Here is an 11,734-nt window from a genome sequence, read left to right as displayed (position 1 = left end):
GATTTGCCTCGATCTCAAAACCCAACACAACTGTTGCCGCTCTATCACCGAGAAGAAGCATAGTGCCGGAAAGACCCAAATCTTATCCATCATCGCTCTATCGCCCGACGTTGTCTCTATTGCCACCGACAAGAAAATAAATTGGTACTAATTCTGTAATGACCCTGGATTTTTTCAACCCAGTATGTACTGTTATGAACCGAAAGTTGACCCGATAACGGATCCGAAATGCGGAAGCAAAAGATAAATCCAAAGTCTATAGAGATGCAAACCATCCCCAAGACACCAATGTGACTGTAACGCCCCGAATTTTTTCTAAATAAAATCCTCGATTTCATTAAATCAAAATACTTTATAAAAGACACCCAGGATCTCAAAAGAAATAAAATACCCTTTATTGATACAAAATCAATCAAATTTCCTCAAATAAATAAGACAATATCTCAAATTAATTAAATTGATACTAAATCAATTTCATAAAAATCTCCAAAAAAAATAATTTAATTCCTCAACTCCAACTTTTCCACCTAAGCCCGCAACTATGAATCCAACTTCATCCTCGGTACCTGAAACTGTAGGGGGGTGAGACAGTAGGAAAAACCATAACAAGGATTTCAAAGAGTTTCATGATAAATTTGCTTTACAAAAATATATATATGCTTTTAAACAAAATACATATATGCAATTTTAGCAAAATAACAATTAACAAATTTTTGAAATAAAATCATCCAAGCCATTCAAGGTATGATGATCCCTACACTGTAAAACCATTATTCCACACTGGATCATTAAATTCATCAAGTTTTGCCTTCTCTGAGACTCTCGACTTCCTCACTGTATTTCTCATTCTCTAATTTTCTATCTCTACTTTCTTTCAGTTAATACCATCTTTGCACAAACATTCTATTTATAATGCAATTCCACCGACACTTGAACAAAAATCTACCACCAAAAATCAAATCAAATATCTAAAGTCTAACATAATAATCACAATTGACCCGCCACCCATGCTTCCTGTACTTAATATATATATATCACACATATATATATACAAGTGGATGCCTAATAAATCAAACTCAATAAATATTTAAATTGAGTAATTCTCCAAAATAAAAATTAATTATCAATTATGACAATTTAAAAAAAAAAATCATGAAATAAAATATAATTTCAACTCTTAAAAATCCGAGTTGTCACATTCTCCACCACTTAAAAAGAATTTCGCCCCAAAATTCAGATCCAACAGACTTTGCATACCCGAAAACATCAAAAGTGGTAAAATAAAATCCTAAAATCCTTACCCCAGGAGATGTGAAATTCAGTGACATGAAAAAAGATTGTGGTAGCTGACAGTGCTAGTTACCTGCCCACACACTCTGTAGCCGTTGTGGTAACTAGATGATGCCGTCACCCATCCACAAAATAAAACCGATAGTGATCTAGGGACACCTGCCCCTAATCACTGATAGTAATTATCCTAATAACTGTCAGTGAATGACATCCGGACGCACACACCCGGCTACAAGTGGTAGCTAGTCAATACTAAACACTCGCCCACACACACCGGACAACATCACCACTAAACTCACACTTCCGGCTAGGTACAGGCTCTAATACCATTCTGTAACGCCCCGAATTTTTTCTAAATAAAATCCTCGATTTCATTAAATCAAAATACTTCATAAAAGACACTCAGGATCGAAATAAAATACATTTTATTGATACAAAATCAATCAAATTTCCTCAAATAAATAAGACAACATCTCAAATTAATTAAATTGATGCTAAATCAATTTCCTAAAAATCTCTAAAAAAAATAATTTAATTCCTCAACTCCAACTCTTCCACCTAAGCCCGCAACTATGAATCCAAGTTCATCCTCGGTACCTGAAACTGTAGGGGGTGAAACAGTAGGAAAAACCATAATAAGGATTTCAAAGAGTTTCATGATAAATTTGCTTTACAAAAATATATATATGCTTTTAAACAAAATACATATATGCAATTTTAGCAAAATAACAATTAACAAAATTTTTGAAATAAAATTATCCAAGCCATTCAAGGTATGATGATCCCTACACTGTAAAACCATAACCATTATTCCACACTGGATCATCAAATTCATCAAGTTTTGCCTTCTCTGAGACTCTCGACTTCCTCACTATATTTCTCATTCTCTAATTTTCTATCTCTGCTTTCTTTCAGTTAGTACCATATGTGCACAAACACTCTATTTATAATGCAATTCCACCGACACTTGAACAAAAATCTACCACCAAAAATCAAATCAAATATCTAAAGTCCAACATAATAATCACAATTGACCCGCCACCCATGCTTCCTGTACTTTACTTGTCTTTATATCTTCATTCATTTAATATTTTAACAATTGCAATCTCATCCCAAAAAGAAAACACCACGTGTAAAATTGAAGGCCAAGCACAATTCAAGGCCAAATACAATGAACCCAAAAAAATGGACCCGCCACCACATATAGTTGCTTTCTATACATCAGTTTAACAAACAAAAATCTATCTCCATAATAAGTGCAAAATTAATTGGGCCAAGAATTTAACTAATGGGACCCACAACTTTATCATAATTTCCTTATTCTTCTCACCATTTCGCTGGCAGCATCCATGTTGCCCATACAAGGTACTAAATATATGTATATAATATATATACAATGTATACAATTGTAATAAACTCAACTCAACCCATCAAATAAGTGAAACCTGCTAATTATCAATTTTTTTTCTTCTTCTTTTATCCCTTCGGCTGCCTCTCCAACATCATTTCGGCACTGCTCCCTTTTGATTCAATATCCATCAAATTTAATATATATATATCACACATATATATATACAAGTGCATACCTAATAAATCAAACTCAATAAATATTTAAATTGAGTAATTTTCCAAAATAAAAATTAAATTATCAATTATAACAATTTAGAAAAAATCATAAAATAAAATATAATTTCAACTCTTAAAAATCCGGATTGTCATAGTAACCTTCCATGAAGTCACGGAGCTCGAGGAAATAACCGGGAGCGAAAACTAACATAAAAAGGGTCAAATGGTACCCTATGGCACCAATGACAACAAAAGGGACAAAATCTAGTTCAAACTAAACCAAGAACACCACTAAATGGCTTACACAAGATTAACAAAATTTAGTAGGAAGGAACGAAGCGATAAAGGCCTGAAGAAACAATCAACCAAACAAAACCTACAAGGCAGCACCATTTTGGTCGACCGAAATGGAGCTTTGGTCTGCCGAAATGAGCTAGGAAAAAGAAGGAAAAGAGCCTTCATTTTGGTCAACCGAAATAACAAACCGATCGACCGGTTTATGACTCGAAACTGTAAAAGGCTATTGGAATTGGACTTTTACTGTTCAATTGAAATTCAAAGGCCATCGGTCGACTGAAACAAGCTACGAATCGACCGAAACAGGTTGAAAATGCAAAAATGAACCTGTTATGCACCAAAAATGAAAAAAAGTCCCCAAGGCTCAATCGGATCCCCCATTGCATGATCAAATGGAATTGTATGCAAGTGTGTGATGATGTGAACATACACGCAAGTGTAAAATAATATTTTAAACATGCTGAAATGGCCTATAGTCTTATTACAATTCATTTACAACATTTGACATGTCAAACCTCCAAGTTAGAAAAATTACATTTCATAGGCAAAACTTAAACATGCTAACACCTGCATGTGAACATGAATGATTCTAAAGAAACTTTCATTCTGCAATTCACCCAAAGCAAGTACAAATCTCCAATCTTGTATCCTGTACCTGAAATATGCCCTAGTAACTTTGGGGTGAGCAACATAAAGCTACTTGTAGGAAATGAGTATGCATCGACCTAACATTTTACTTGTTTGCATGATTTAAACATCGTGGTTCATTCCACCTAACATCTATGTCAAAGGTGAGACTCAGGGAACATCCTAAGCTACCTAAGATCATTTCTAGCATAAAACACATCATTCATGCAATTGAAACAACATAGGAGCATGCTATACAAAGCGACAAAATATAGATTCTCAAAGTCATCAACTTAAAATCTAAAATATGTAAACAACTAAATATAACCATTTAGCATAATTGGAATTTCTAGTACCACACGTCAGGACATAGATTCTCAAAGTAATCAACTTGAAATCTAAAAGTGTGCAAACGACTAAAGTGGGTCATGCCACCTAACGTCTATGTTCCAAATGAATCTATAGGATCATTCCTAAGTCACATTTGAACAATATAGCATAGATGTACTTAGCAACATCAAAATTTATAATTATTTATTAAAAATCATAAAACATTAATGTACTTAACAACATTAAAGCATGCTATGATTCATTCAAAATCATAATGCATAAATGTACTTAACAACATTAAATTGCCAATAACCAAAACCATAAGTCACAATTAAGCATTGGTGGTCAACTTGGAATTGAATGCGAAAACAAATAGTGGAAGACTTGGACATCACGTCTCAGACTAAACTAAGAACAAAATGGTTATTCCGGGCATTAACCCGCTGGAAAGACCACCCTCGTGCGCACTATATCAATGGGGAGAACTCATACCTCCTGCACTAGAGCCAAACTCTAGCCATATCACAGTAACAATGTTCCAAGACTCCAAAATAAATAAGTTAACAACTTATATACGAAACATATATATACAACACGAAACTACATTCCATGCACAAGTAGGTTGAAACCACACAATACATGCTCTAAATCTACAACTACTATAGGATGACAATGTCGAATCTTCAGAGCGCGATTCGTTACGCGCTATAATAACATCATATGTCGAATCTTCAGTGTGTGATTCGTTATACACTATCACAATATTTTTCAACATTGAAATATAAACTCATGCATCCATTACAAGTCTAAAATCATGCTTCAAACATATTATCAATGTCAAATACATGATTTAATCAATAATACAATAGAAACAGAAATTAATCAAATAACTAATTAATTTCTCTAGGTTTCAAATCCCAATCAAATGGTCCCTAATTAACACATATTATACAACATAACTTAATCATTACATATATCAATTCAAAAACTTGATTAGGCCATTTGAACAACAAAATGGAATTTAATCAAATCATGAGAATCAAATCTCTAAATTGTAAAACAACATCAAATGGTCCCAAATTAACATATGCTAACATACAAGCTCTAGTCATCACAAGTATCAAGTTAAAAACTTAATTAGGCCAATGGAACCATTAAATGGATTTTAATTAATCATTTAGATTTTCATACTCATCTAATTTCTCTCAAATTAAAGTATGTTAAAGGACATGCCAAGACTTAATTTAAAAGAACATCACAAGTTCATTTCATGCAAGGTACGGCCATGGAATTTATTCTTTCACAAAAGATAAATATTAAATAAAAAGTGCAATTCTTATTCAAATAATTCCAATTTAATATATGTTAACAAACATATTAAAACAAAATTAATCATCATGCCACAACTTAATTCTAAACTATATAAATCCTTGAAAACTAAATCTTATACAAAGAAATAAATAATACTAATTTTTCTAGATTTGATACAAAGCATGCAAATAAGTTGTATAATCATGGAGAACACTCTATACAACGCATATAAAATCCTAAAACATCCCCTACCTCAATTTGAGATGAAAATCTCAAAAGCCACCAAAATGAAACGGCTCCGAATCCGATGATACTTCGGGGTTTTGTCAGGGACAACGCTGTGAACATTAACCCCAAGGAAGCCCCATCAAATACACAACTTGACTTCAAACCCAAACTCAAGAAATGGCCAAAATGGGATTCCAATAGGTGGAATCGAAGGCCTAGCCAAGGCAAACACAAAACACTAAGGCACTACGACGTTTCATTGAAGGGAAGAAGCTCAAAAGAGGAGAGAGAAGATGGCAGCCCTTGGCTGCCATGGACTCCGGCCAAGAGAGGGGAGAGAGAGTGAGAAATCTAATTTTTCACTTAAAGGTCCCCTATTTATAGAAAATCTCAAAAAGTGCCCCGATCGGGCTCCGCCGGGTCCGGAAAAGTGAAATTCGCACAGACGCGCTCAAACGGAAAAACTCCATAAACAAAAAAGATTTGAAATGAGAAAATATGAACAATGGAAGAAACGACGTTGAAAATTGAGTTCCGTGTAAGAAGATATGCCCTGAACAAGTTCGGCGACAACTAGGGCAGAAACTCTGAAATTGGAGAAAAACTACCAGAAGGGAATTCTAAGAGTACATGACTTGATGAAAAGTAAAAATAAACCCCGTACAAGAATCCAGGCTCAAAATGAGGCATTTTGTAATAACTTTCAGTAATTGCACAATGGCCACTCTAAAAAGTGAAAACTGCACTAATGGCCCAGAATGAAAATATCTTCCAAAAATATTTTCTTAAAAACCCCTGAAATAAAATATCTTCAAAATATATTTACAAAAAACACCCCAAGAGAAGAAAAAGATTCTGAAAAACTATGCATTCATGCCCCTATGGACACCGGGAGCAACTATAGTATTTTACCACAAAAGTAAAGATACGTATTTCGTGGAAACCACCTAGAATGAAGATACGTAAAGTAAAAAACCAACTCCGAACACAAGAAGTGAGGCTATGCCAACAAAGTGACAAATAGGGAAAAGACGAAATAGGGAAGAGGACGAAATAGGGAAAAAGACGAAAAGTGAATAATGTCAAAAAATAAAAAAATGTGGAATTGACTCAGTGCTCAAAGGAAGTTGTCAATCCAAAGAAAAGAGTCTCAGAACTCACTCCAGAGCACTCAAGACGACACTAAACGACGAGGATTTGAACCCAGGAAGGAAAAAAATCAACGAAAAAAAAATATCCGTGAAAATCTGAGAAAAAGAAAGGAAGGAAAAAGACCGAGTCATTATAAATTCTGCAACAGGAAGTTTGTTTGCATTTTCTGTTGTGAAAGAGGAAGCCACCAAGTTGGGTACTGTTATCGGATTGACCATGGGACAACTTATATCTTTCTGATGTGAAAATGAATATAGCTTACAATTTTTGAAAATGACTTAATTTTGGGAAAAATTAAAATTGTTTTCATGTTAAAATTCTAATCAACAACAAATGCCGAATTAAACAATTTCATCTCCAAACAAATTGATTGTTGAATTTCATAGTTTTCACAATCTATGATTCATAAAAAAGAAAACCTCTTCTCAAGTCTGACCTAGATTAATACACCATTGTGGCATAATTCTATCAATTAGAAAGCAAAAGATCATAAAACATTCACTTTCTTTAATTTTTCGGAGTTCTCTCAGCAACCAACCAGAGGGTTAGGACTGTTATGCATCTAAAACTATTTATATCCAGTAATTATATCATAAACAAAGATATGCTAACTTCATCGGAATGGGAGAGCAACGTAGGCGGGCAGAGACGATAGTGTAGAGGAGACCTGAGAAGACGCCAGCGTTGATTCCACCTGATCTCCGCAACTCTGATTCGCCGTAGGTGTTAAGGGTGGGGCGGCAGTTGAATATATATATATATATATATATATATATATATATATATATATATGGGTCTTTTTGTTATTTAAGATTATATATATTTTGTATTAAAAAAATTAAAGGTAAAATAGTCAATTCACATGTATCAAAAGCCAAAAAGTAAATTAGGGTGTAAGTGAAAGTTAAAACCAAAATTCTCATCTAACTAAAAAATGACCTAACCTCAGGGGGTCTGAGTGTAATTTACCAATTATTTTATGATCCGTGATACATCTTCCGACTCAATCTACTGAAAAAATCCTCTTAATCCAACGTGACATGCCACGTCATCCCCATATATTTCTCCCGTCACCATCTCCGCTGCCTAATCGCCGCCCTCAATACATCACCAACACAACACCTTCCTCGTTGAAAGACACTGCGGCCAAATTGTCCTTTTCACCAAGTACAGACTCATTATGCAGGTCAAACTCTCTATGCCCAGGTCCACCTCCAGTACTTTGGCCTTCTATTCTGATTCGGGCCACGAATTTCCTCGATGTTATCCACTCGATCTGCCTACATCACCACATACCCATAAGCGATACCCATTACAGTGGATTAGACTAAACAAATTACCTTCAATCTCTCTGTAGTCCTCACCGAATTACTCCGCATGCTAGTCACGCACCGAACAACCACACCAACCAATCAACCCACGAGGGACATCCACCATCCGTCAAGTGAGGTTCATCGTTTCTAGGTTTTACCCAACCCACCTTTCTAGACCAGCTCAACTACCTCCGAGAAGAGGTCGCACCCAACAACTTGACTCATCTTGACTAGCTCCGAATCCTGAATATGCAAAATAACTCGCTTACCGACCTCGCTGGATTCGCCAACCTCAAAACCCTCTTCCTCAACCAGAACTCTTTCTCCGGCACTTTCCCACGTTTAGTCCTCTCTCTCCACTGTCTTCGCACTCTCGATCTATCTCACAACCACCTCACTTGTTCAATCCTAACCAAGCTCACCTTCTTAGACCGGCTCAACTATCTCCGACTCGATCCCACCTCTCAACTAGTTTGCTCTCGCAATCATCGTCATCCAGTGCTATCCTTCTTGCTCGCCATCAATCGAGCACATCGTGGTCATAGATTCCAAAAACAAAGAGGAAGAAAGTGAAGTGACTTCCCAAGTTAGATAAATTTTTAGAGAGAGAAAATTTAGGTGGAATGGGTGGGAAGAAATATCATTTCCCTTATTTTATTTAGCAATTTAGACCATTTTATTAGCTACTTACTAGACCACGCTTCACTTAATAGAATAAGGATGGGTAACAACCTACCCCGTCACTTTTTATACAGCCCATGCTTGGAGACAATATTAAATATTTAAAACTTTAATCAATAAAATATATAAATATCAAACAATATTATAGAAGTAGTTGTAACTATTTAGAATTTAAAAAACAAAATTCAGTGCAAGTTATCTAAATTCTTAAATATTATGAAAATTTTACGTGACTTTTGAAATTTTTCAAAAGGAAAATTCAGAAGAAGCAAGATATTTAAATTCTTCTATTAAATACTTAAAATGTTATTTGATTAAAAAAAATAAAATCAACCAATATTATAAAAGTGGTTTGCAACGTTTGTAATGACCCAGTCATTTTCTTTCCCTTCCTTTTTCTCAGATTTTCATGGATATATATATATATATTTTTCGTTAATCTTTTCTTTTCTGAGATTGGTTTCTCATCACTTAGTGTCATCACGAGTGCTCTGGAATGGTTTCCGAGACTCTTTCCTTTGGATGGACAACTTCCTTTGAGGACCACGTCAATTCCACATTTTCATTTTTTCGACACTCTTCACTTTTTGTCCTTTTTCCCTATTTTGTCTTTTTCCCCGTTTGTCACTTTGTTGGCACAACCTCACTTTTGTCTTCGGAGTTGGTTTTTGACTTCACGTATCTTCATTCTAAGTGGTTTCCACGAAATATGTATCTTTACTTTTGCAGAAAAGTACTCGGGTTGCTCCCGGTGTCCATAGGGGCATGGATGCACAGTTCTTCAGAAACATTTCCTTTTCTTGGGGTGCTTTTTGTAAATATCTTTTGAAGATATTTTATTTCAGGGGTTTTTAAGAAAATATTTTTAGAAGATATTTTCATTATGAGCTAGTTGTGCAGTTTTCACTTTTTGGAGGGGCCATTGTGCAATTAATGAAAGTTATTGCTCAATGTCTTGTTTTGAGTCTAGATCCTCGTATGGGATTCATTTTCACTTTTCATTGAGTCACGTACTCTTAGAATTTTCTTCTGGTCATTTTTCTCCAGTTTTAGGATTCTTGGCACGGGTTGCCGCCGAACTTGTTTGGGGTGCATATCTCTGTGCTCGGGAATCAGTTTTCGACGTCGTTTCTTCCGTTGTTCATCTTTTCTCATTTTGGTTCTTTTTCGTTCAAATTTCGTTTGAGCGCGTCTACTCAAATTCCACTTTTTCGGACCTGGCGAGGCCCTTTCGGGACACTTTTTGAGTTTTTCTATAAATAAGAGATGAGATAAGAAAAAATCAGATATTTTCTCTCTCTTTCCTCTCTCTTGGCCTGATTCCATGGCAGCCATGGCTGCCACCTTCTCTCTCTTGTTTTGAGTTCCTCCCTTTAGTAAAATACCATAGTGTCGTAGTGTTTTATGTTCGCCTTGATGAGGCCTTCGATTCCAACCAATTGGAATGTTGTTTTGGATAATTTTTGAGTTCCGGTTTGAGGTCAAGTTTAGACTTTTGTATGTCCTCTTTAGAGTTTAATGTTCACCGTGTTGTCTTCGACAAAACCTAGAAGTTTCGTCGGATTCGGAGCCGTTTTATTTCGGTGGGGATTTGAGATTTCAGCTCAAATGGAGGTAGGGGATGTTATAGTTTATATTATTGTTGTCTTGCATGCTAATGATGCTTATACAACTTGTATGCATGCTTTGGGTTAAGTTTTAGAATTATTTTCTATGTTTAAGATTTAATTCTCGTAATGATATATAACTTAAAATTAAATTGTGGCTTGCTAGAAAATTTGGTTTTAACATGTTTGTTAACATATATTAAATTGGGATTATTTGAATAAAAATTGCATTTTTTATTTAATAATTTCCTTTTGTGAAAGTTTAATTCTCATGGACGTACCTTGAATGAAATTAACTTGTGATATGCTTTTAAATTGAGTCTTGGCATGTTTCTTAACATACTTTAATTTGAGAGCATTTGGACAAGTTTGAAAATCTAGAGATTTTAATTAAAATAATTAATTAAAATCTCTTTAAAGGTTCTATTAGCTTAATTAAGTTTTTAACTTGATATTTGGGATGACTAGGAGTTGTATACTAACATATATTAGTTTGGGACCAGTTAGAGTTGTTTTAGAATTTAGAGATTTAATTTTCACAATTTAATGAAATTCTATCTTGTTGTTCCATTGGCTTAATTGAGATTTTAAATGAATATATGTAATGTCCATACTATGTCTTTTATCATATATTAATTTGAGGTCATTTGAAAATGATTTGAAATCTAAAGAATTTAATTATTTTTATTTAATTAAATTCTATCTCATTTTTGCATGGATTTAATTATGTTGTAGATGTTGTTTCCATGTTTAGATCGTGGATTTGGACTTGTTGTACATTCACGTGGTTATGTTTTAAGCATTGAGTAACATTGTTGTTAAATTTCTATTCATGAGAACATGTTTCCAATATTAAATATATTATTTTCTTGTGTGGTGAATTGCACACTTCGTATTTAACATTATATATGCCATTTTAGAATTGAAGCTCTAAGGCATGAATTGTGTGGTTTTAACCTACTTGTGCATGGAAGGTGGTTTCGTGCATTATTACTTATGTATAAGTTATGAACTTATTTATTGATTTTGGAGTCACTTGGGACATTGTTACTGTGATATGGCTAAAGTTTGGCTCTAGTACGGGAGGTATAAGTTCTCCCTATTTTATAATGCGCACTAGGGTGGTCTTCCCAACGGGTTAATACCTGGAATAATCATTTAGGTCTTGGCTTTCTCCGAGATTTGATGTCCAAGTATTCCATTATTTGATTTCGTATTCAATTCCAAGTTGATAATCAATGTTTAATTGTGACTTGTGGTTTTGGGTTATTGGCGATTTAATGTTGTAAGTACATTTATGCATTATGATTTTTAAGGAATCATCGCATGCCT

General features: G+C 34.4%; 1 long non-coding RNA gene across 1 annotated transcript; it reads right to left on the bottom strand.

Annotated features, from left to right (window-relative positions):
- Positions 1 to 373: 373 nt before the first annotated feature.
- LOC132300380 (uncharacterized) lies at positions 374 to 2,277 on the bottom strand. The gene is made up of 2 exons (XR_009480411.1): positions 759 to 2,277; positions 374 to 572 (listed from the first exon to the last, which is right to left on the bottom strand). It is a non-coding gene; the product is annotated as an uncharacterized LOC132300380 (long non-coding RNA).
- Positions 2,278 to 11,734: the final 9,457 nt, after the last annotated feature.

The sequence above is a fragment of the Cornus florida genome, unplaced genomic scaffold (genome assembly GCF_030987335.1).
Source record: "Cornus florida cultivar Cherokee Brave unplaced genomic scaffold, ASM3098733v1 CherokeeBrave_3.0.0_Hap2_Chr03, whole genome shotgun sequence".
Classification (NCBI taxonomy): Eukaryota; Viridiplantae; Streptophyta; class Magnoliopsida; order Cornales; family Cornaceae; genus Cornus; species Cornus florida.
The sequence above is the reverse complement of the archived record's forward strand: the minus strand, read 5'-3'. Positions and strand labels throughout refer to the sequence as shown.